Below are 21,348 nucleotides of genomic sequence, written 5' to 3' on the forward strand. Positions count from 1 at the left end.
TATAGCATGTCAATTGGGAGCCTGCATTGTACAGAAGAGGCTGAAAAAAAAAAAAAAGATCAACATGCATCTCCAACATCAGGCTTAATTTCAGACAGATGCCTTTAAGAATGAATAGATTTGGAAATGAGTTCTGGACATTGTTTCTCTCCACACATAGGAAAAATGTCATGCATTTTTGTGTTTACATAGCCAAGCTTGATGACCACTGCTTTATTCCTTCCTTGTAATTTCTTATAGCTTTTGCATTGAGGGATCTAGTTCTATTTTTCTTTTGAAATACACACTCCACACACACACACACGATGATTTTTTTCTTTGTTAATTCTTTCTTAGATTGTTAATCATTAAAGACAATTATCAAGCTATGCTTCTATTTCAGTAGTAGGGCCATGGGACTTATTATATACCTATTGTAAACCAACTGCAATTGACTAATGAGAGGTATTCTGGATGGGACAAAACACCTGGATTTGTTTTCTAGTTCAGCTTCTTTCCTTGTCGTATCTGGGAATGCTGGGTAACTTCTCTGATCTTCCATTTCTTCTTTTGTAAAACAGGCACCCTAATAGTCTTTATCTCAGGTAGTATTTATGAAGATTAGATAGTTTACTACATCAAAAGAACTTACAACACTATGAGGAATATAGTCAGTACTCAATAAACGTTAACTGGTATGATCCTTCTTAATAGATACTGTATATATCATCCCCAGAATATTATTACAAATCTAATAGCATCAAAAGTTTTAATTAGACTTGGTATAAGTTTTTCTAGCTTTCATCATTTTTTTAAAAGATTTTATTTGTTTATTTGACAGAAGGAAATCACAAGTAGGCAGAGAGGCAGGCAGAGAGAGAGAGAGGAGGAAGCAGGCTCCCCGCTGAGCAGAGAGCCCGACACAGGGCTCGATCCCAGGACCCCGGGAGCATGACCTGAACTGAAGGCAGAGGCTTTAACCCACTGAGCCACCCAGGCACCCCTATCTTTTGAGTCAGTTTTAGTTCCAACCCAAATTAATACAACATCTCTAGATTCTGTCAATCTTTGTGGTTCTATTATTTCATATCCAACTTGTTTGGTAAAAGACAGCATTTTGGATTGTACACTTCATTTTCAAATCAAACACCTCCACACAATTTTCTGATGCATAATAATGATGAGTATGACGTCTATAATTTCTATTTTCCATATAGTATCTAAATTAAGAAACAGGTCTTGGGGCATCTGGGTAGCTCAGTCAGTTGAGCCTTGGTTTCAGCTCAGGTCATGATCTCAGGATCATGATCTCAGGGTCATGATACTGGGCTCTGCTCTGGGCTGTGGAGCCTGCTTAAGATTCTCCCTCTGCCTCCCCCTGGCCACCCCACTTTTTCTAAGACAAATAAATCTTAAAAAAAAAAAGTCCTTTAGCTGAATTTCCTTATAAATCACAACAGATGTCTATTTTGAGATAATTTAGTGAGGTGTTTTTGGTTTTTGGTTTTTTGTCTACGTAGAAGAAATTGTTACTAAACCTTCACTCATAGCATCAGACTGAGTTCGGGACCAGCAAGAATTACAGATCACATCTGTCAAGAAATCTGCAAAAGAATAAAATCTAACTATTCAAAATTAAGTAAGTAAATTAAATACGCATTGCTTTTTATGTTTTATATGAATATTAAATTAAATCACATAATAATAATAGTATTTTAAAAGTGTTACATAGGACTCATACAAATACGAAGAGCTTAATAAGAAAAAGGAACCAAACTGAAAAGAGAAGTCAGTTTGAGGAATCATAACAAAAATAAATCTCCATTCTTATCAAGTGAATTTCTTAAAGAAATGTAGTCTACTCCTGAGTCCCATCAACTCACCTGAAATGTCATGAATACTTAGTACAAAGTTTAAAATTTCTATCATCTTTCCTTTTCAGTATATGAGAAAAAATAAGGCAACCATTTATTATAAAATACATTTCCAAGTATTTTAAATGATTCATAGCAGACCTCTTTTTTGAAAAGCAAAAATAGCAGGCTAAGCCTTGCAGTTTCCAGTACATAAATCATCATGATAGCAATAACAAGGGGGTGTGATAATGTTGACTATCTTATGCAAAAAGTCCTGGTAGATGGCTCAGTGTAGTGTGCAGAGCATTTGAATGGATTAATCATACCATTTTTATGTTACCTTAAATGATGCATTCTTTTACAAAAATATTATTATTGTCTAGGTCATTTCCCTTCATAAAATCCTTCTCTCCTCACGATACTCCCATAGAATCTTGATTAAATGAAATTCCAATGGCATGATTATTTGATTAAAGGAGATTTAAGGAAATGAATCCTTGTTAAGAATCTTTAAAAAATATATATGTGTGTCATACTTTATTTAAAAAATTATAAAATGAATGGAATATCTCATAGCTCTTTAGTGACCATGTGGTCCCCCTCCCCCAAGTCACCATTAGGAAAACTAACTCTCACTGAATAGAAGAGTATTCGGTGGAAATAAAGGAGACTGTACCAAGTCTATCCAAATCCCTTAGAACCCAAGATATTTCATTTTTTTTCCTTTCTTCTAAAAGGATAGCCCAGAAAAAAAAAAAAAAATTCCCTGAAGGTTTTGATGTTTAGTTTTTTTTTTAACTGAAAGTCTACTACAGAGGCATACACAGTTTTTATACAACATATACACACACCACATTTGTTTGATGCTTCATTTAGAACCTCAAAATATACTTGATAGTTTACCAGTTTTGCTTATTTTTATTTCATATTTGTCACCTTCATTCCTTTATCAATTATCTTTATAGTCCTCCATTGCCTATTGAGGTGCTCCCCAAAATTACAAGAAATAGTCCGTGTTCTCTCATAAAAAGACATCTAAATAGAGTGTGCTGTATGTCTTAGGAATCACTTCGTTCCCTTTGGTAAGAGCAGGCATACACTTGTCTTCCTCTCCCTGGTTAATAGCATACATTCAAAAAAGACATCAAGATTATGAAATCATCTTCACCTATGTCTTTTCCCTCAGTCTCATGAAATTATCACCTAAATACCTTTGTTGCTCCTTTCTTGCTTCTTTCCAATCAATGCTCCATATTGCTGCTGAAGTGATTATTATGAAAGGAAAATCTTTTCATGTCATTCCCCTACTTAAAATCATTCCGTAACCTTGCTCTTTACTTGTCCTTCCCCGACACATACAAAACTTAACTAATCAGTTTTATGAGAGGCAGTGTAGTGTTATGCAGTGTTTTTCAAGCTGTGCTTTATGATCTAATATTAGGGGGGTCATGAAATCAATTTAGTGGGTCATGTGACCCACAGTTTTAATAAAATAAAATTTAATAGACTATGATAGAATAGAATAGAAAATAATATAGTGCATACAATCACTAAACTCATAGCAGATATAGGGCCTTGGAGAACAACGGTGAACCACAAATAGTCACACATAGACAAGATGGAAAGTATTCTGTATTATCTGGGGATCACAGACCTTTAGCAGAAGGCAGTTTGGATGGATTTTTTTTAACTCTTGAGGAGGCTGTAAGGTGTTCTCTGTGTGTGTTAGAAAAAGTAAAAACCATATTTGGTGGTGTCTCAGTTTTCCAGAAAACTATCTCTAAATCTTATGGCTTAATAACAACTTACTACTTATTATCATTCTATGGGTTGAACAGGTTGTTCCTCTGTCCTAGATGGTGTCAGCTAGAGTCATCAACTCAATTGTATTCAGGTGGCTTCTCATATGTGGGGTTCTTGGGACTGTAGGCTGGGACTTCACATGTTCTCTGTTTCCTTGCGATATTTCATTTTCCATGGGTTCTCTATGTGGCCTCTCCCTCCAGAAGAATAAGCAAGATATCGTGACAGTTTCTTAATGACTGCACAGCAAAGAATCATTTCTCCCATTCTCTATTAGACAAAGCAAACAGTGAGGCCAGTCTAGATGCAAAAACGGGGGGAAATATACTCCATTTCTTCATTAGAGGAGTGGCAAAGAACTTGTGGCACTCTTTAATCCACACAGGTCATCAACATGGCCCACTTTATCAGGGACAATATATAAGTTCCCCAGACTGCTTTCATTTTCACCCTGGGTACCTAAGATAGACTATAAATCCAAATCCCTTTGCATGTAGGTGGGATGACAACTACTTCCAGCCACTGGAATGTGAGCCGAAATGTTTGTTTCTATAAGCTAAAGTTGAAGAAAATATGTATGCCCTTAACACTGAGTTTTTGTTTGATCGTGAGTTGACGAGAAGGTTTGAGTGAAGAACCTGGAGGTCATATGAAATGTTCAACTACTAGTGTTGCAGGATTCCTTCTCCTTTGGTGCCCATAGTTCTTGGTCATGCTGCTTTGAAGAATGAAGGGGTAGACTAGAGGGAGAGTGGTGGGCAGCAAGGCCAAGTTTCTAGAGTGATAGTAAAGTTATTGAGGAATAGTACAAAGCTCCCGAAGAGGGAGGGGACCCAAGACGGAGTTTCTAACTCTAGGGGTTTTTATGGGCTGGTTGGCAGGCTGTTTTTATCTGATAAACCCTCCATGACGCTGTCATCCAATCAGGTTTTTGTCATCTATCACATGTGAAAAGATGGAGGACTCCTTCCAGGGTGGTATAAACTACTCTTAAGGGTGGTTTTCTCTTAGGGTGGAGGCCCCTTGTCCCTGCCTGCCTTCCTTCCAACTATCCCTCATCATTAGGTTCCTAACTGACCACTCAGAGCAGAAAAATGAAAGTGAACAAAACAAAACAAGCCTTTCTTGGGCTATAGAATCTAGTTGTTTTTATAGCATCTTAGTATTACTTACAATGACTTACACAAAAGAAAATATATTCTTTAGTAAAACTTGTATTTCAAAAGTATTCATATGGGGGTGGGTTCAGTGGTTCTGGTGTATGACATAAAATCGATTTCTTTTGTGGATCTCAGTAAGCAAAGTTTAGAAGCTATCAGAGTCACAGTGAAAAAATCACAGAATTTTAAACCAGACAACCTGGGTTTTATTATTAGACCTGTTACTAGTGGTGTGACCTTGCGCAAGTTACTTAACCATTCCATACCTCATTTAACTCATCTGTTAGTGGGAATAGAATAGCACCTACATTTTAAGGTTGTTTTGAGAATCAAATCCCTTAACACAAGTCATGTGTATTGGCTGAAGTTCTAGAGAGAAAATAAAAACTAACCGAAGTAGAACAGTAGAGGAATTTAAGATGGGGCACTGATTACAAAAGTGTTGTTAAGAGTGGAAGGGATAAACAAGATGGTAAGATAATGCAGAGATTAACAGAGAGAAGAAAATATTTCTCCTAAGGCTAAAGGACAAAGAGCCCCTGTGTTCCCTCAGGATCTCAAACTACCTATCAGAAGTTTAGAGCACAAAGGGAGGAGCTTGCAGGCAGAAACTTGGAAATCTAATGCTGGCCCTGCCCTGACAGAGACCCTGCCAGATCAGCAAGAGAAAAGAGGAGAGAGGCACTGATTTTGCTCTACTTGTAGCTCTTTAATCTTCCCCAACTTCCCTTGCCTGAATCTAACTAGAAACCAGTTGGCAAAAGAGTCTGGTTAAAATGATTTTCTCCTTAATACAGAGCAGAGCAAGAAAGGACAGGGAATATATCTCAGAACAAACAAAATGGTCAGCATAACATATAAGAGGTTAAGAATGTAACAAATACTGAATCAATATTGGCTATTGGATTCCCACTGCCCTTTATTTTAACCAGTAGCTCTGAATCATTTTAGAGAGTTTAAGAAGTCATGCACCTATTCAGAACTCACATAGAATTCTTCATGCACCACTAAAGGAATCTATCCTGTACACATTAAGTTCCTTATTAGTAAATACTAGTTTTATTCACTGGCTTATCTCCAGGCGTCACATTACTCAGTGAACAACATTCTTCAATGAATGTTTTGTTACTAAACCAATGAACATTATGTTTTCGGAAACATTTCTGTTACTGACCATATTCAGGCAATTAACACCTCCTTTAGGTAAGATCATTGTTTTTGTTCCAGTCTCCTCCCATTCCACCTGCTGTCATATTTTCCATTTTTAAAAGAAAATATATAAATATGATAAGCTACTTTTAATATGACTAACTATAAAAAGAAAATCTAAAAAATAGGACAAGCCTTTTGCTTACAGAATACTCCGCTATAACTCCATTATCTGGTTTCAACCTCATTTTCCAGCTTCATGTTTTCCCTCTGCTTATGTATACACAGTCTGTTCAAGCACACTTGGCACTGCATACTCTTTAATACCCTTACTACTGCCTTTCATGGACTATCCTTTCAGTATTCTTCTGCAAGCTGCCTAGTGATGATTGCTTCTCCTCCAAGATTCAATTCAACCTATTTGGTGAAGACCTTTTCAATACTCCTAGGAGGAATTGTCAAGTTCTTCAATTGTAGTTACTTCTGTTAGAGCTCTGTATTGGCTACATAGCTTTCATTATCAGTGGTTCTCAATCCTACCTACACCTTAGAATCACCTGGAGATTTTAAAAAGCTTTTCTAGACCATATCCACTTCAATTGTATCAGAATCTTGGGCACTGTCATGGAACTCAGGCATCAATAGTCTGATAACATCAATATCAAGTTTGAAGAGTGCTGTACTAGGCTGTGAATTCTTCTAAGGCAGTGATGGAACCATTTAAAAACATCTTATTTGCATGGTCCTTAATACCTATAAAAGTTTCTAAGGCACAGTAGACCCTCAAAAATATTGATTAAATAAAATAGAGAATGCATACATCTACTCAAGTGTGAAATTTCTGGTCTAATTTTAGAATTGAATTATAAAAGGATGGACATACTAATATCACTAATTTAAATGAACGTTTTTCAGTCCCTTTAGAAATAGATAAATGTGGATAACACTGAAAAATGTTAGCTGGGCTACCAACTAATTACATTCACTGATTAGGTTTGGAAAAATTCTCATTCTCCTGGCCATATAAATCTAGATGAGCTGTTACACTTTTATTATAAGCTGTAGACAGACTATATATACTGATATATTAAGAAGTCCACTCAAACGATTTACAAGTGATTTGCTGTCCAGAAATCACTGGTTTAATATGACCTATTACAGCATGTGATATCCAAATATTTTGGATTTGTCATGATTTAAATCAAACACTGGTTGAGTTCAAGTATTCCAGAAAATTGACAACAAAGTAATCCTCATAGACATTTAGTGATGTGTTTCCTAGTTAAGTATCTCTAAAATTAACTATAATGATAAGCACTTATTTTAGAGAAATGTCTTGCTTAAGCTAAGTGTGTGAGTTTGCTAGTTTTTCATTAAAAAATTTACCTGAAAATTTATCTACTGGGTTCCTAACCATCTAGGATAATAATCATTATTCAATACAATATTGGGGGAAAAATTTAATGAACCATTTCAGTCTAAGGACTTTAATGGTTAAAGAAAAAAGATCATTGAAAAAAGCTCATTTCAAAATAAATGCTTTAAACTAGAGAGAAAAATAATAATAATAACCAACTTTGAATTCATGTTTAAAGCCAATAATATTTAACCCACTGATTAGAAACATGAAAAGAAAAAATACAAATTATAGCTAGTCCCAGCTAATCACTATTAATACAGCAGAAACTCCCACCATTCTTTATTGAAGAGCTAAAGAAGAGAAGATATCAAAGAACCAACAAAGTAACTCCAAGTGGTGGATTAATCTAAAAAAAAAAAAAAAAAAGATGACAAACTCCAACCAAATGCTATCATTGAAAAGGAAGAATTTTATTTTCAATCTGCATAAAAGTGAAAAAATACATATTTAAATGATAAGTAATGCTGTTATAGTAATTAAAAATGCAGCAGAGTTCCTAAGTAGGCCGCCTGGAGTTATGAGAAGTTTGAATTATAACTGAAGATATATCCAACAGCATGTATTATTTCTGTATTAAACTAGTAGAAAGTATATGAAGAAAAAAATCTTTATTCTAGAGCATCTGGCTAAGCAGAGCATACAGACAGACCTATCAGCCAATTTCATAAGTAAGGTGTTTTCTTTGACTTTTTTAAGATACATGCAGCATAATTTCACTAGAAAAGAATATAATTAGGAACTTTTGCAGGGAATAAAGACAAATTTCAAATTATGACTATGGGAACATTAGGAAACAATTATTTTGGTATAAAAAATCACTGAGATATTAATTTTGTAACTCCTGATAAAATGATCTTTTTTTTTTTTTAAGATTTTATTCATTATTTGACAGAGAGAGAGAGATCACAAGCAGGCAGAGAGGCAGGCAGAGAGAGAGGGGGAAACAGGCTCCCCGCCGAGCAGAGAGCCCGATGCGGGGCTTTATCCCAGGACCCCGGGGTCACAACCTGAGCCGAAGGCAGAGGCTTTAACCCACTGAGCCACCCAGGCGCCCCAAATGATCTGTTTCTAAGGCCTTTGGTTATTAATTGTGATAGGCCACCTATGTATGCAGAGCACTGGGTTTTCATCTCTTCAACTGATTTCTCTTCTTGAGTTCTTAGGCAAGACTCATATTTTCCTTTATTATAATTTCCTTTACTGAAATCAGAAAATAAATTCTGATTAAAGGGCTATATGTATCTGTCTCCTGCTCTCACCCTCAGTTATTAGGTCATTCACTTTGGTTGGTTCCCCAACCATGATATTTTATTCTCTTTTTTTAGTGAGAATTATCAATACTCTTCCCATTCTTCCTGGGTGTCATTTTGTTCTTGCCCTTCTGCTGTACTCTTTCTTGGCTCAGAATACATTCTCATATTCTGAAGGATAATAAACATACAGTGTTATATTAGTTGTATTATATTCCAAAGTATAATAAACATACAGTATTATATTAGTTTAGAACATAATGATTCAACAATTCTATACATTACTTAGTGCTCACCATGATAAGTGTAGCCCCCATCTGCTGCCAAACGACACTGTTATAATCTTGTTTTACAATCATGATTTATTTATTTTGTAACTGAAAGCTTATATCTTTCAGTCCTCTTTATCTGTTTCACCCATCTTCTTACCCAACTCTCTCTGACAGCCCCCAGTTTGTTCACTGTATGTAAGAATCTGTTTTTTTTTCTTTTTATTCTTTGTGTGTTTATTTCTTAAACTACACATTTGAGTGAAATCATATGGTATTGTCTTTTTCTGACTTATTTCACTTAGCATTACACCCTCTAGGTATAGCCATGTTGTTGCAAACAGCAAGCTCTCATTCTTTTTCATGGCTGAGTAATATTCCCTTATATATGTATATACCACTCTTTTTTTAACCATTCATCTATTGATAAGACACTTGGGTTGATTCCATATCTTTGGCATTATAAATAATGTTTCAAAAACACAGGGGTACACACAATAGGCCAAGATCTCTGATGAACACAGATGCAAAAATCCTCAACAAAATATTAGTAAACCAAATTCAACAATACATTAAAAAAAATCATTCACCACCATCCAGTGGTATTGATTCTGAGGATGCAATGGTGGTTCAAGATTTGCACATCAATCCATGTAATACATTACATTAATAAGAGAAAGGATAAAAGCCATGTGATCATCTCAACAGATGCAGAAAATGCATTTGACAAAGTACAACATCCATTCATGATAGGAAAAAAAACTCTCAACACACTAGGTTTGAAGGGAATATACCTCAGTATAATAAAGGCCATATATGAAAACCTCACAGCTAACATCATACTGAATGGTGAAAAGCTGAGAGCTTTTCCTCTGAAGTCAGGAACCAGACAAGGATATCCGCTCTCAACACGTCCTAGCTGCAGCAATCAGACAGGAAAAAGAAATAAAATGTATCCAAATTGATAATGAAGAAGAAACACTGTCACTATTTGCAAATTACATGATACTGTATAGAAATCCCTAAAGACTCCCTCAAAAAACTATTAGAACTGATAAATGACCAGTACAGTCACAAGATACAAATTAATACACTGAAATTTTATGTTCTTTTAAAAATGCCCTTCCAGAGGTTTGTAGCAAAGATCCATATCCAATATTTAATAAACCTAGGACAAGCTCCAGATCCCTAATTCCTTGATTTTCTACATGTATTACCTCCTAGTAACATCCCTAGCAATTTCATACTTTAAAATAGCAGATAGGAAAGTTAGTCTGGTACCAATTAAAAAATGGCATAAAAGGGCAAGATTTACATTAACCCCCATTTGATCACAATTTGAAAATATCTGTGTATATACATGCACGCACATATATATGAACATGTGCATGTATATTTCAAGCAATAATAGTTGTCATTGATTATTAAACATTTATATTTCAAAAATGTGTCATGTCATTGAAAGTACAAAAATATGCAGACGCAGTGCCTGACTACAAGGAGCTAACATTCCAGTAGGGATTCTAATAAATATAGGAAATAAGAAAATGCATCTTTAAGTCCTACTTATTAACTAGATTGCGAAATAACATATACAAAAATTCAGGGCATATATTGATCAAATTGGCATGTTTTTAAAGAGATTATGTCATGGAATAATTTAATAATTTATTAAACATGGACAGAGACTACTAAATCTCAAATAAAGCATAAAGATGATTAAATGAGACATCTAAATCTTTAGAGTAAAAGGGTAATTTACATTAATAATGATTATTTTGAATTGAACCTTTGTATTGAAACATTGAATTTTTAAACATATAATATATTTTTTATCCCCAGGGGTACAGGTCTGTGAGTGCAACATTGAATTTTTAAATGTGTTTCTCTTCTAATTTAATGTGTTTCTCTTCTAATTTATTTTTGTGACTTCTCTCAAATCTGTACTGTATTAAAAACGAATCCTGCATATGGCATATGTTATATTTCCCCATTAGCCAGAATATTTGAATAAACTACTCCATTCTCCAATAAGAATAATGGTTTTAATTCATTGAGTACATGCTGTTTGAGGCTATAGGTTTATATAATCTCATATAACCCTCATTTGACTTGAGAGGAAGCAGAAGGCAGCAAGGTTAACCAAGTAGCTCAAGGTCACATGGGTCGTAGGCATCAGCTAATATCCTACTTTAAACAGCTAAATTTGCTACTACTGGTATGACACCGAATTAATAACTAGAGACTTATATACCTTTGAAATAAGGATAACCTTCTTGTTGATTTTCTTTTCATTATGCTTAGCATTTTGTCCCAATTTATACAAAATTTTACTTAGTTAATTTAGGTCTTCTTTAAAAGGTAACATGTCTTTTTTACACAGCTGTCCTACCAATATTTCTAATATTTCTAACTACTTTGAGCTAACACTAAGCTTTTCTTACTGAATGCTATATTTTTAAGTACATAACCCAGTTTCTATTAATGTCAGGATTTTCTGCCAAAGACATGCCTCCATTACCCCTGCCCCTTCAATCAATTTTTTCTTTTCTCTTAAAGTGGCTGTTCCTGCTCTAGTGACCCAGAATCTCTTATATCACAATTTAAAACCAGTGCCAAATATGACCTAAGAATAATAGGATAATTTCAAATAGTTTTTAACCATAAATACGCAGGATAAAAAAATCCATTATTAAATATAAATAATTTTGTTATATATTGTCTTTTGTGCTGTATAATCAGAGTATGTATTTCAAGAAAACTTGGAGTTTGTATGTTTCAATATCATGTGAAAATCTTGGAATTATTTTAGAAAATTCTTTCAAATAAAATGCAAATTTACCTTATTGTCCTTTCAAAGATCAACATCAAATGTTTCTTTCATTTTAACATAAAGACCTTTCTACATTTTTAATAGCTTTTGCAGATAGAATATTAAAATTTATTTTTAATGAAATCTTTCTAAAAATTAATGTGTTTTGGAAAAACCATCAAAATCAGAGAAAATACACCTAACTGCCGAAGTAATTCAACCTTCAAGAACAGAGTTAACATTTGTAGATGCCCACACTAGGAATCACAACTGCCAGGGTTTCTTAGAATTTGCCTTACCTTATTGAACACTCTTACGTAATGTTGAAAAAGCTATACTGGCTACTTTGGACTTTGTAAAATCACACTGTCACAAGTTGCTTTCACATAAACATAGACAAAAACATACAAATGATAAAATATTATTCATTCTTATATTTTACACATGCGTTTTTTTCTATTAAACTAGGTTTGTAATAGAAACAAAATGTTGCACTTAGGTCTTTATATTTTCTAAACCTGTCCCAAATGTAGTGATGAATTGTATAACAAAGCATTATACTGATTTGTCTCTCTTGGTAAAAGTTGTCTATCTAAATTTGTTGTCCAAAAGATTAAGTTTGTCAAAATACTTCATCAAAATACCTTGTACTTGAAAATACAACTTTCTGTAGGTGAAAGTATAAAATGTATTATGAATTAATGAACCTTAAATTTTAGAAGTGGATATTGAGGAATAACCTAAGAAGCAGGTCAATTTATCATGGTGGTGATGACAACTGAAAAGTGCAGATGACAATAATGGAAAATTATTGAGAAAATCTGCCATACACATGAGAAGAATTATTGTACAACAGGGTGTCATGGAGACCCATCCATTGAGTGAACACAAATATTTTGACTGTAACAATTTGATAATTGTATTATTGACTAGAAGCTAATTTTCAAATGAAGAACTAAAAATATTTTGATTATTAAAATGTATGAAGGTCATTTAATTTCCTTAATTAGTGGACATTTTGTCCCTGCCTATGGCACATTCTAATCAAGTAGAAATAACTGTTGCTGTCTGATCTTAAAAAAAAAAAAAAAAAAAAAAAGGCAACAACAACAAAAAACACACAGTTAGTTAATAATCACTTTCCTCATTTGGATTTCTCCTTGTGTTACCCATTTGTTGAGATTTAAAATCAGAGTTTATCTCAAGTTAAATAAAAATAAGTGACTTTATTTGTAATCATTTTGTAAAACTCCTGTGTTATTAAAGGGGACGGACTTTTACAAATGCTTAACCTGTATGCTAAATACCAAACACAGTTCTTAAAAAAAAATGGATTGGTTATTATGAGTGTCTATTTTCCTTGATACAGTTTTGCTCTTTCTAAAATTCAGAAGCTGTGAGCACTCAGTAGTTAGGACATCTCTAAGTATACAATGACCACTTATTGAATAAAACTAGGTGGTATGTGGGAACTGTATACACATAAATTATCTCAATTATTCTCTAAACAGGTCCATTATTTCAGAGATGCATAAACTAAGTCCTATGAAAGGTTGCTAACTTTCCCAAGGTCACATAGCACATTCAACTTTGAGCCAGATTTCCAACCTAAGTTACCTTATTTGAGGGCTTTCAGGTTCATCTCTGAATGAGACTGCTCCGATGTTCAAGGTTTTTTTTTAGTTCTATTCCAGCGGTATGTCTCTCTTCATGGTTCTAATCATGACTGGCTATTAATCTGAGTTTCTGTATTTAACATCCACCTTGGGTATAAAACAAAGGTAGTAATTTTGATAATGAACTCAGAAAAAATTATGAACAATCAGCCTTTTTTATATATAGACACCTATAAGAGCATTGCTTCTCCATTTAAAACTTACTGGTAAAAATAGCTCTTCTTCCAAAACAATTACCTTATGAAGCTATCTTCAGCAAATTAGTATATAAAAAATCTGTTATCCTATTTCTTTCTGTTATCAGATCCCCCTGACTCACCTTTTACTCCTCTGCATTTAAGTCTTAATTCCCTTTCGCCATTCTGTCTAGTTATAGTTGGTGTATTAGCAGGCAGGAGGTCAGAGAGGAAGCTATGGCTGTAATTTCAACATGAAGTCATTTCATCATCTGTTCTGTGTTCTGTGGCCATATAATCTTACCCTTTAATTTGCCTCATATAATTATAAGTTCTACTTCAAAGGGAGGGATTTTCTTTTTCAAATAGGTGTAAAGATAAATACATAGTATGTGAAAGAAGTAAAGGAAGTCCCTTGAGAGAGAGACAGAAGGAGGGGGGAATTGCATGTTCGTCTAGAGTGAAAAGAACAAGCAGAAGATTCATATGTAGTGTTACTAAGATAAACCATGGTGTATCATGTGTTCATAACAGAAAATTTAATCTTTATACATGTACTGAGAATTAGTATTTTGGCCATGGTAATTTAGAATGGACAAAGTGGGGTGCCTGGGTGGCTCAGTGGGTTAAAGCCTCTGCCTTCGGCTCAGGTCATGATCCCAAAGTCCTGGGATCCAGCCCCACATCAGGCTCTCTGCTCAGCAGCGAGCCTGCTCCCTCCCCCACCCCCCACCTGTCTCTCTACCTATTTGTGATCTCTCTCTCTGTCAAATAAATAAATAAATAAAATCTTTTTAAAAAAATAAAATAAAATAAAATGGACAAAGTACCCAAACAGTGAAAAAAAAGAGGAGAGACTACTATGATTAAAATGGGAAGTGAACAGGAGGTCTATATATTTGAATGGAATTTAAAATAGTTAAGCCTGAGGCTGGCTGGGTAGCTGAGTTGGTTAAATGCCTGCCTTTAGCTCAGGTCATGATCCCAGGGTCCTGGAATCGAGTCCCATATCTGGTTCCTTGCTCAGCAGGGAGCCTGCTTCTGCCTCTGCCTGCTGTTCTCCCTGCTTGTGCTCACTGTCTTGCTCTCTTTCTCTCTGACAAATAAATAAATAAAATCTTAAAAAAAAATAGTTAAGCCTGGATTCTGAGCCACTCAGCAACCAATAAACAAGGGGGGCAGAGAGAGGTTAAATTTCCTTTAACTCCATCCCTAGGCCAAAGCTGGTCTACAGCCTGTTTTTGTATTCCCTAGGAAATCAAAACTTATTTTTTGCATTTTGAAACATATCAAAAAATTCAAAAGAAAAATATTTTTGACACATGAGAAGTGCAGGAAATTCAAATTTTAGCGTTCATATATAAAGTTCTCAATTTTGGCTATATAAAATATGTGGAAATTTGTTTTCTCCCTTGTTACATAAACACTTATGTAATAGCCTTCATTTTATCACCTGGCTATGAAAGTTTAAAATATTTACTAATTGGCCCTTTACAGAAAATATTTTCTAGCCTCTGGCTCAACCCAATCAGACCCACCCTAAAACTTGATACAGTTCTTGAAACTACAGTTAGTTGGGGTTGTAGATACACTAGATTGAGGAAAGTTAACCATTATGCTTCTTAGGCAGAACTTTCACTGGGACAGACGGTTAAAGAGAGTAATATATATGTGAATTAACTTTATAATTTATTATTTGTAATACATTATATGAATTTTATTTATTTATTTATTTGACAGAGAGAGAGAGAGAGATCACAAGTAGGCAGAGAGGCAGGCAGAGGGAGAGGGAGAAGCAGGCTCCCTGCTGAGCGGAGAGCCCGATGCGGGGCTCGATCCCAGGACCCTGAGATCATGACCTGAGCTGAAGGCAGAGGCTCAACCCATCGAGCCACCCAGGTGCCCCCATTATATGAATTTTATATATCCATATTATAATAGCCATTATTTTTGACCTGCCTATAAAAAAATTTGCCCTATTTTTTTTCATTCAATAATATAAAGAAAAAAATACTTTGGGGAAGATAGGATACTGTATCATCACAATGAGATTTGATCCTATATCAGTTTATGACTGACACCAATTCTGATTGATATCAGTTTTTAAGTTGTTTCATTGTTTCATTCATCAGGTTTCATTGTTAAAAATCAGCAAACAATTGTGAGAATTTTTTTAGTCTGTGGGGCTTTTTTCCTTTTCCCCAGATATTTTCTTCAAAATGAATAGCTTTGGGAGGATAAAAATATACACTGTAGGAATTAATAATTGACTAATTTTTCTATAACAGCCTTTCAGCAATCAAACACAATCTCTAGATTACTGTTTCTGAGGCTACAGAGCAAATCTAAAATGATGAGAACTGTTTCTTAATTGATTTTACAAATTTAAAAAAAAAATAGGCACTCTGGTTTAGGTTATAAGCTGGAAAAAATGAGGATTTAAAATATGAGCAATACATTTAGGAAGAGAAAGAAGGAAACATGGCTCAAATATTTTTAACTAAAGGTGACTTTCTAAATTGCAGTTAAACATTCACTGTTTAACCCCAAAGACAAGGCTATATCATTGAAGGAAAATTTGACTGTTCTAGGTAACAGATAACATGTCTCTTGATAACCCTACTAAGCAGCATATTTGAGATTTTCAACACTTATACATACAAATTTTAAAATAACACTATAAAAATTATAATCAAAGTAATTGACTCTTAAAAGATTTAAAAATAAAAAAAACAAGCAAACTAAAATCAACTTTCTGGTTTTTCATTATAATAAACATTTCTTCAAAATAATCTCACATATCTTCCTTCCTTCCTTCCTTCCTTCTTTCTTTCTCTCTTTCTTTTCTCTCTCTTTCTTTCTACTAGGAATAGGAGCTAGGGGTTTGCTAGGTTAATCCTATCCTACGTGTTTCAGAGTTCTGTGCTTTAACTGTGTCACAAAGATAAGATAGATAAGCAAAAGGAAGGGGGGTGGTTTCCAAAGTTTATTCTAGTCACAAATGTATTTTTTCTATAACATTTAAAATGAATTGTAGTCTTTAAAATTAACTCATAGTATTTTCTCCTTGTAAAAAGTCAGTAAGGCTAAAGGAAGTTGTGTCTACCAGTCCTAACCCTTGTACCATCTAATCTCTAAGTCTAAAGAGCTGAGTCCTAAACTATCAGAATGAGGAAACAATTAGTGCAAAGTAAGTATGGGAAATATGTTACTTGCTATAACCACATATATTATTATTAAAAAAGTATATAATGAAAAATCGGAAAAAAATATATTTTAATATATAAGTTGGATGGCAATCCTCTGATAGATTTGTCAAGGGGCTTCCCATTTGATTCAGATCAAAAGTTGAAATCCATCAGATAAAGGGCTAGTATCCAAAATCTATAAAGAGCTTAGCAAACTCAACACCCAAAGAACAAATAATCGAATCAAGAAATGGGCAGAGGACATGAATAGACATTTCTGCAAAGAAGACATCCAGATGGCCAACAGACACATGAAAAAGTGCTCCACATCACTCAGCATCAGGGAAATACAAATCAAAACCACAATGAGGTATCACCTCACACCAGTCACAATGGCTAGAATTAACAAGTCAGAAAATGACAGATGCTGGCGAGGATGCAGAGAAAGGGAAATCCTCCTACACTGTTGGTGGGAATGCTAGTTGGTGCAACCACTCTGGAAAACAGCATGGAGGTTCCTCAAAACGTTGAAAATAGAGCTACCCTATGACCCACTGGGTATTTACCCTAAAGATACAAACATAGTGATCCGAAGGGGCATGTGCACCCCAATGTTAATAGCAGCAATGTCTACAATAGCCAAACTATGGAAAGAACCTAGATGTCCATCAACAGATGAATGGATAAAGAAGAGGTGGTATATATACACAATGGAATACTATGCAGCCATCAAAAGAAATGAAATCTTGCCATTTGCGACGACATGGATGGAACTAGAGGGTATTATGCTTAGCGAAATAAGTCAATCGGAGAAAGACAACTATCATATGATCTCCCTGATATGAGGAACTGGAGATGCAACGTGGGGTGTTTGGGGGGTAGAAAAAGAATAAATGAAATAAGATGGGATCGGGAGGGAGACAAACCATCTCAGAAAACAAACTGAGGGTTGCTGGGGGGAGGGGGTAGGGAGAGGGTGGTGGGGTTATGGACATTGGGGAAGGTATGTGCTATGGTGAGTGCTATGAAGTGTGTAAACCTGGCAATTCACAGACCTATACCCCTGGGGCTAATAATACATTATATGTTTATAAAAAAATAAAAAATATATATATATAAAAAAGTTGAAATCCTTCTGAGGAGCATCCAACCTCACTCAAACGACCCTCCCACCTTATCTCCTCTCTCATTCATTTCCTCAGTCCAGTTGTACTGGTCTAGTCAGTGCTCTTGAACATGTCAAACACATTCCCATTGCAGAGTGCTGCCACTGTGCCTGCTGCCTGAGATGGTGTTGCCCAGACATACTCTTGACAAACCCTCTATTTCCTTCAGGTCTTTGAATAAAAAGTCACCTTCTCTATAAGGTCTGCCTGGACCTCTTATCTCACAGTTTCCACTCCTCCTCCCTGTTACTTCATTACTTTATTTCACAAAGCATTTTGTTTTCTTTTCTCTCTTTCTAGGCATTTTGATTTTTACCTAGTTTTTTTACTCTCATTGGCATAGAAGGAGCTGAATCCAGGGATTTTTCTCTGATATGTTCACTGATGAATCCCTGATACTAGAGGAGTATGTGTCATGTAATAGGTGTTCAATAAATATTTGTAAGAGGAGTAAATGTATACATAAAACCTTTCAATATTTCAAAACTTACTCCTTTCATATGAAATCATTATATGTGGCACAGTCAGTGAATGTGTTCAAATTTTTATTTTGCAAATGATATAAACACAAATTAGAATGGCTTGGATCTAAAAAGTTAGACTTAAATATCCCAAGGATGTCATTAGGACTCTAAGTCTCTGTCTTGCTACTTCTACTTCAGCTCTGCTATTTGTCTCTGCTTAATTTCATTTGGTCCTTGGTAGTTTCATGGATTTTGAAGTTTCGTGGATTTTGAAGTGCATGAATCTAGCATCATTCCCAATTGTGCCAACAGATATGAAGAGGGAGATTCTGTTTCAGCTGTTCATGTGTCTATTTCAAACTACTGATGATAGAAATGGGTTGCAATTCCATAACTCCCCAGGCTGTAATCTCATGCCCCTATGGCAGGAGAGGTTTTCTCAATTCCTTCTGGACCAATGGTTTGACAATCTATATGAAAACCTTCACAGATAAGGATTTCTCCATTTGTACTGATTTGCTACATCTTCTGAATTTTATAAAATGAGCTTTCAGAAATTTTTTTGTCCAGAAGTAGAATCGTAACCATTCCAGAGGAGATTATTGGGGAACTGAAAATAAAAAACTTCTGCCAACCCAGAAAACCTATTCATAAAGTAGTAGAGAAAGAAAACAATTTTATTATTGAATACACCAGAATGTGATACAAATCATAGGCAATTTACTAAAATACTGAAAAAATAGAAATCTCACCCTTTTAGATAACCAAGCAGATACAAACTATTACACACATGTTCTCCAATAATAATTAGTTCTTAAGTAAGAGGACGGAAAGCACCATTTGTCATACATATTCATCTGAAATTCACCTGGTAATTAAGGTGACCATCTGAGTTTGCTAACTGTCTTCAACTGAAGGAAAAATAAACTTCTATCCTTATGACAAGAGATAGTTTTACAACTTGCAAGGAGAGACCTATCTATGTTAGGTAGGCTCCTGGCCTCCCACAGAATTTGAGTGGTAGGCACTCTATCTCCCTTGATAATTACATTTGAAAGAGATGGTTCCTGTGTTCTTGAAAAATACATTTCTGGGTCCTGGCAAGAGGCTTATTTAGCAATGAAAAATATTTACATACATTTCAAAGAGAGAAAGCACTTAAAATTATGTTTCCTAAAGTAATGCTCTAAGAAAAGGGGAAAGTTTCTTTCTTTACTTTCAACAGGGAGAACTAAGCCTCTTATTTTTAATTTGCATTTCTTCTTTCAAAGTAAGTTTGAAAAAAGAAAAAGTAGAGCAATATTGAATAAGAGTGTGTTTTTGTGTGGGCAAATGTAGCAAATAGTTGATTTTTTAAAGAGACAGTGTGAGATGTTGGATGTAAAGAAAGAACCACAATTTCATAGAAGACAGCATCTAAACACCGAGAACTTTAGAGCAAAAAGATCCCCATAACAATGGTGAATAATTACAGAAACCTGAGTATGTAGTGCCCTGAAGAGAATGTTCTTTACCATATTTTTCCTTACAGGCCTTGCAATTTTGTAACTTATGCTTAGAGCTTGTAGCTTAATACTACCCTTCAAAGCCATATTAGTTCTCATGATAAATTTTCCAATTTTCAAAAAAAATTAAACATGAGTGTCAGACTATGCCTCTTTTTAAATTTTTTTTTCCTAAGTATCTTCATCTTTTGATTTTTACTTCGGTAAATGTAATAAACACTCTGGTTAAAGTGGCAAGACAAGCTAATATGCAAAGTCCTCACACCCCTAATTCATGGAAATGCAGTTTGCAATATAACAAGAAAATTAGCTATATCACTGAGTTTTCAAAAATAAAATTAAAAAATAATTGAAAATCCCTAGATATCAAAGTGAAAGGAAGAGAAGGAGGAGGGGGAGGAAACACAAAGCCAGACTTCATTAGCACCCGTGAACTGTTCAGCTCACTCTAATGCCACAACAGGTAGTCCATGTCCACTACTGGAATTTTAATGCCCCTTCTGTGAGTGCACCTGTATGTGGGGGTGGGGTGGGGTGGGGTGGAGGGAAGGCAATGGTGTCAAAGCTGCAAAACTCAGGCTTGTGGGAGATTTAAACCCTTAAGAGAATGAGTATACAAAAAGACAATGACCAGACCAAATTAAAAATTAGAACTCTCACATATAGCCTCTGCAGTAAACACCCCAGGAAGCTAGATTACAGCCTCTGTAGCAATCATCCCCAAACTGTTTAAATTTGGTCAAGAATTACCAGCTTATTAATTTTTGCCCCTCTCTTATAACTCAGGACCACCTAGAGAAAGCCAAATATGTTCCCCAAGCAAATCATTCAAAATGACAAAATGCCTTGCAGCCTGCTAGCCAGCCTCCAGTTTCACCAGGCAAACAATATCCAGTCAGGGCACACTTGAAGCTTTTCCTTTTTTCATCCCAGAAACAGGAATTTTAGACCACTTTGCGCAAACAGGACTTCATAAAAATTAAGTTATCCAGACTAGAACTCATTACAAAAATATTTAATATCAGCGAGTAAACAAGATTTTCATGAAAGGCAGCACAGGTAACAAAAGAACTAAACAAGAAATTATAGGTAATGGAGTCTTTTCTCCTACATTCTATCAGGTGTTTTGCTTTATAATTGGGCCATGAGTTTCATATATGTTTTCAAGGGAAATAATTATTTATTCATTGTTTTAATTTTTATGTTGTCAGTTCTTTCTGGATATCTGTATACCTTCAGTTGTCTATTTATACTCCAAAAAAGGGTTAGTAGATTTTTGCATTTTTCTCTTTACAACTATAAGGAGGAATTCCTTTTAGGTTTCTTCTTTGAGCAGGAATTCTGTGAAACAAGGCAGTTTTCCCTTGAGATCTGTGGATTCTCAAAATATCTGAATGGGAAGAATCCTTTCCTAAGAACCTCAATATGGAAATAAGCCTCTTGTACTGTTGTTTGTTTGCTGGACAAGTTGGTTC

This window comes from Enhydra lutris, unplaced genomic scaffold, assembly GCF_002288905.1.
Source record: "Enhydra lutris kenyoni isolate GAN:26980312 unplaced genomic scaffold, ASM228890v2 scaffoldscaffold15, whole genome shotgun sequence".
NCBI lineage: Eukaryota > Metazoa > Chordata > Mammalia > Carnivora > Mustelidae > Enhydra > Enhydra lutris.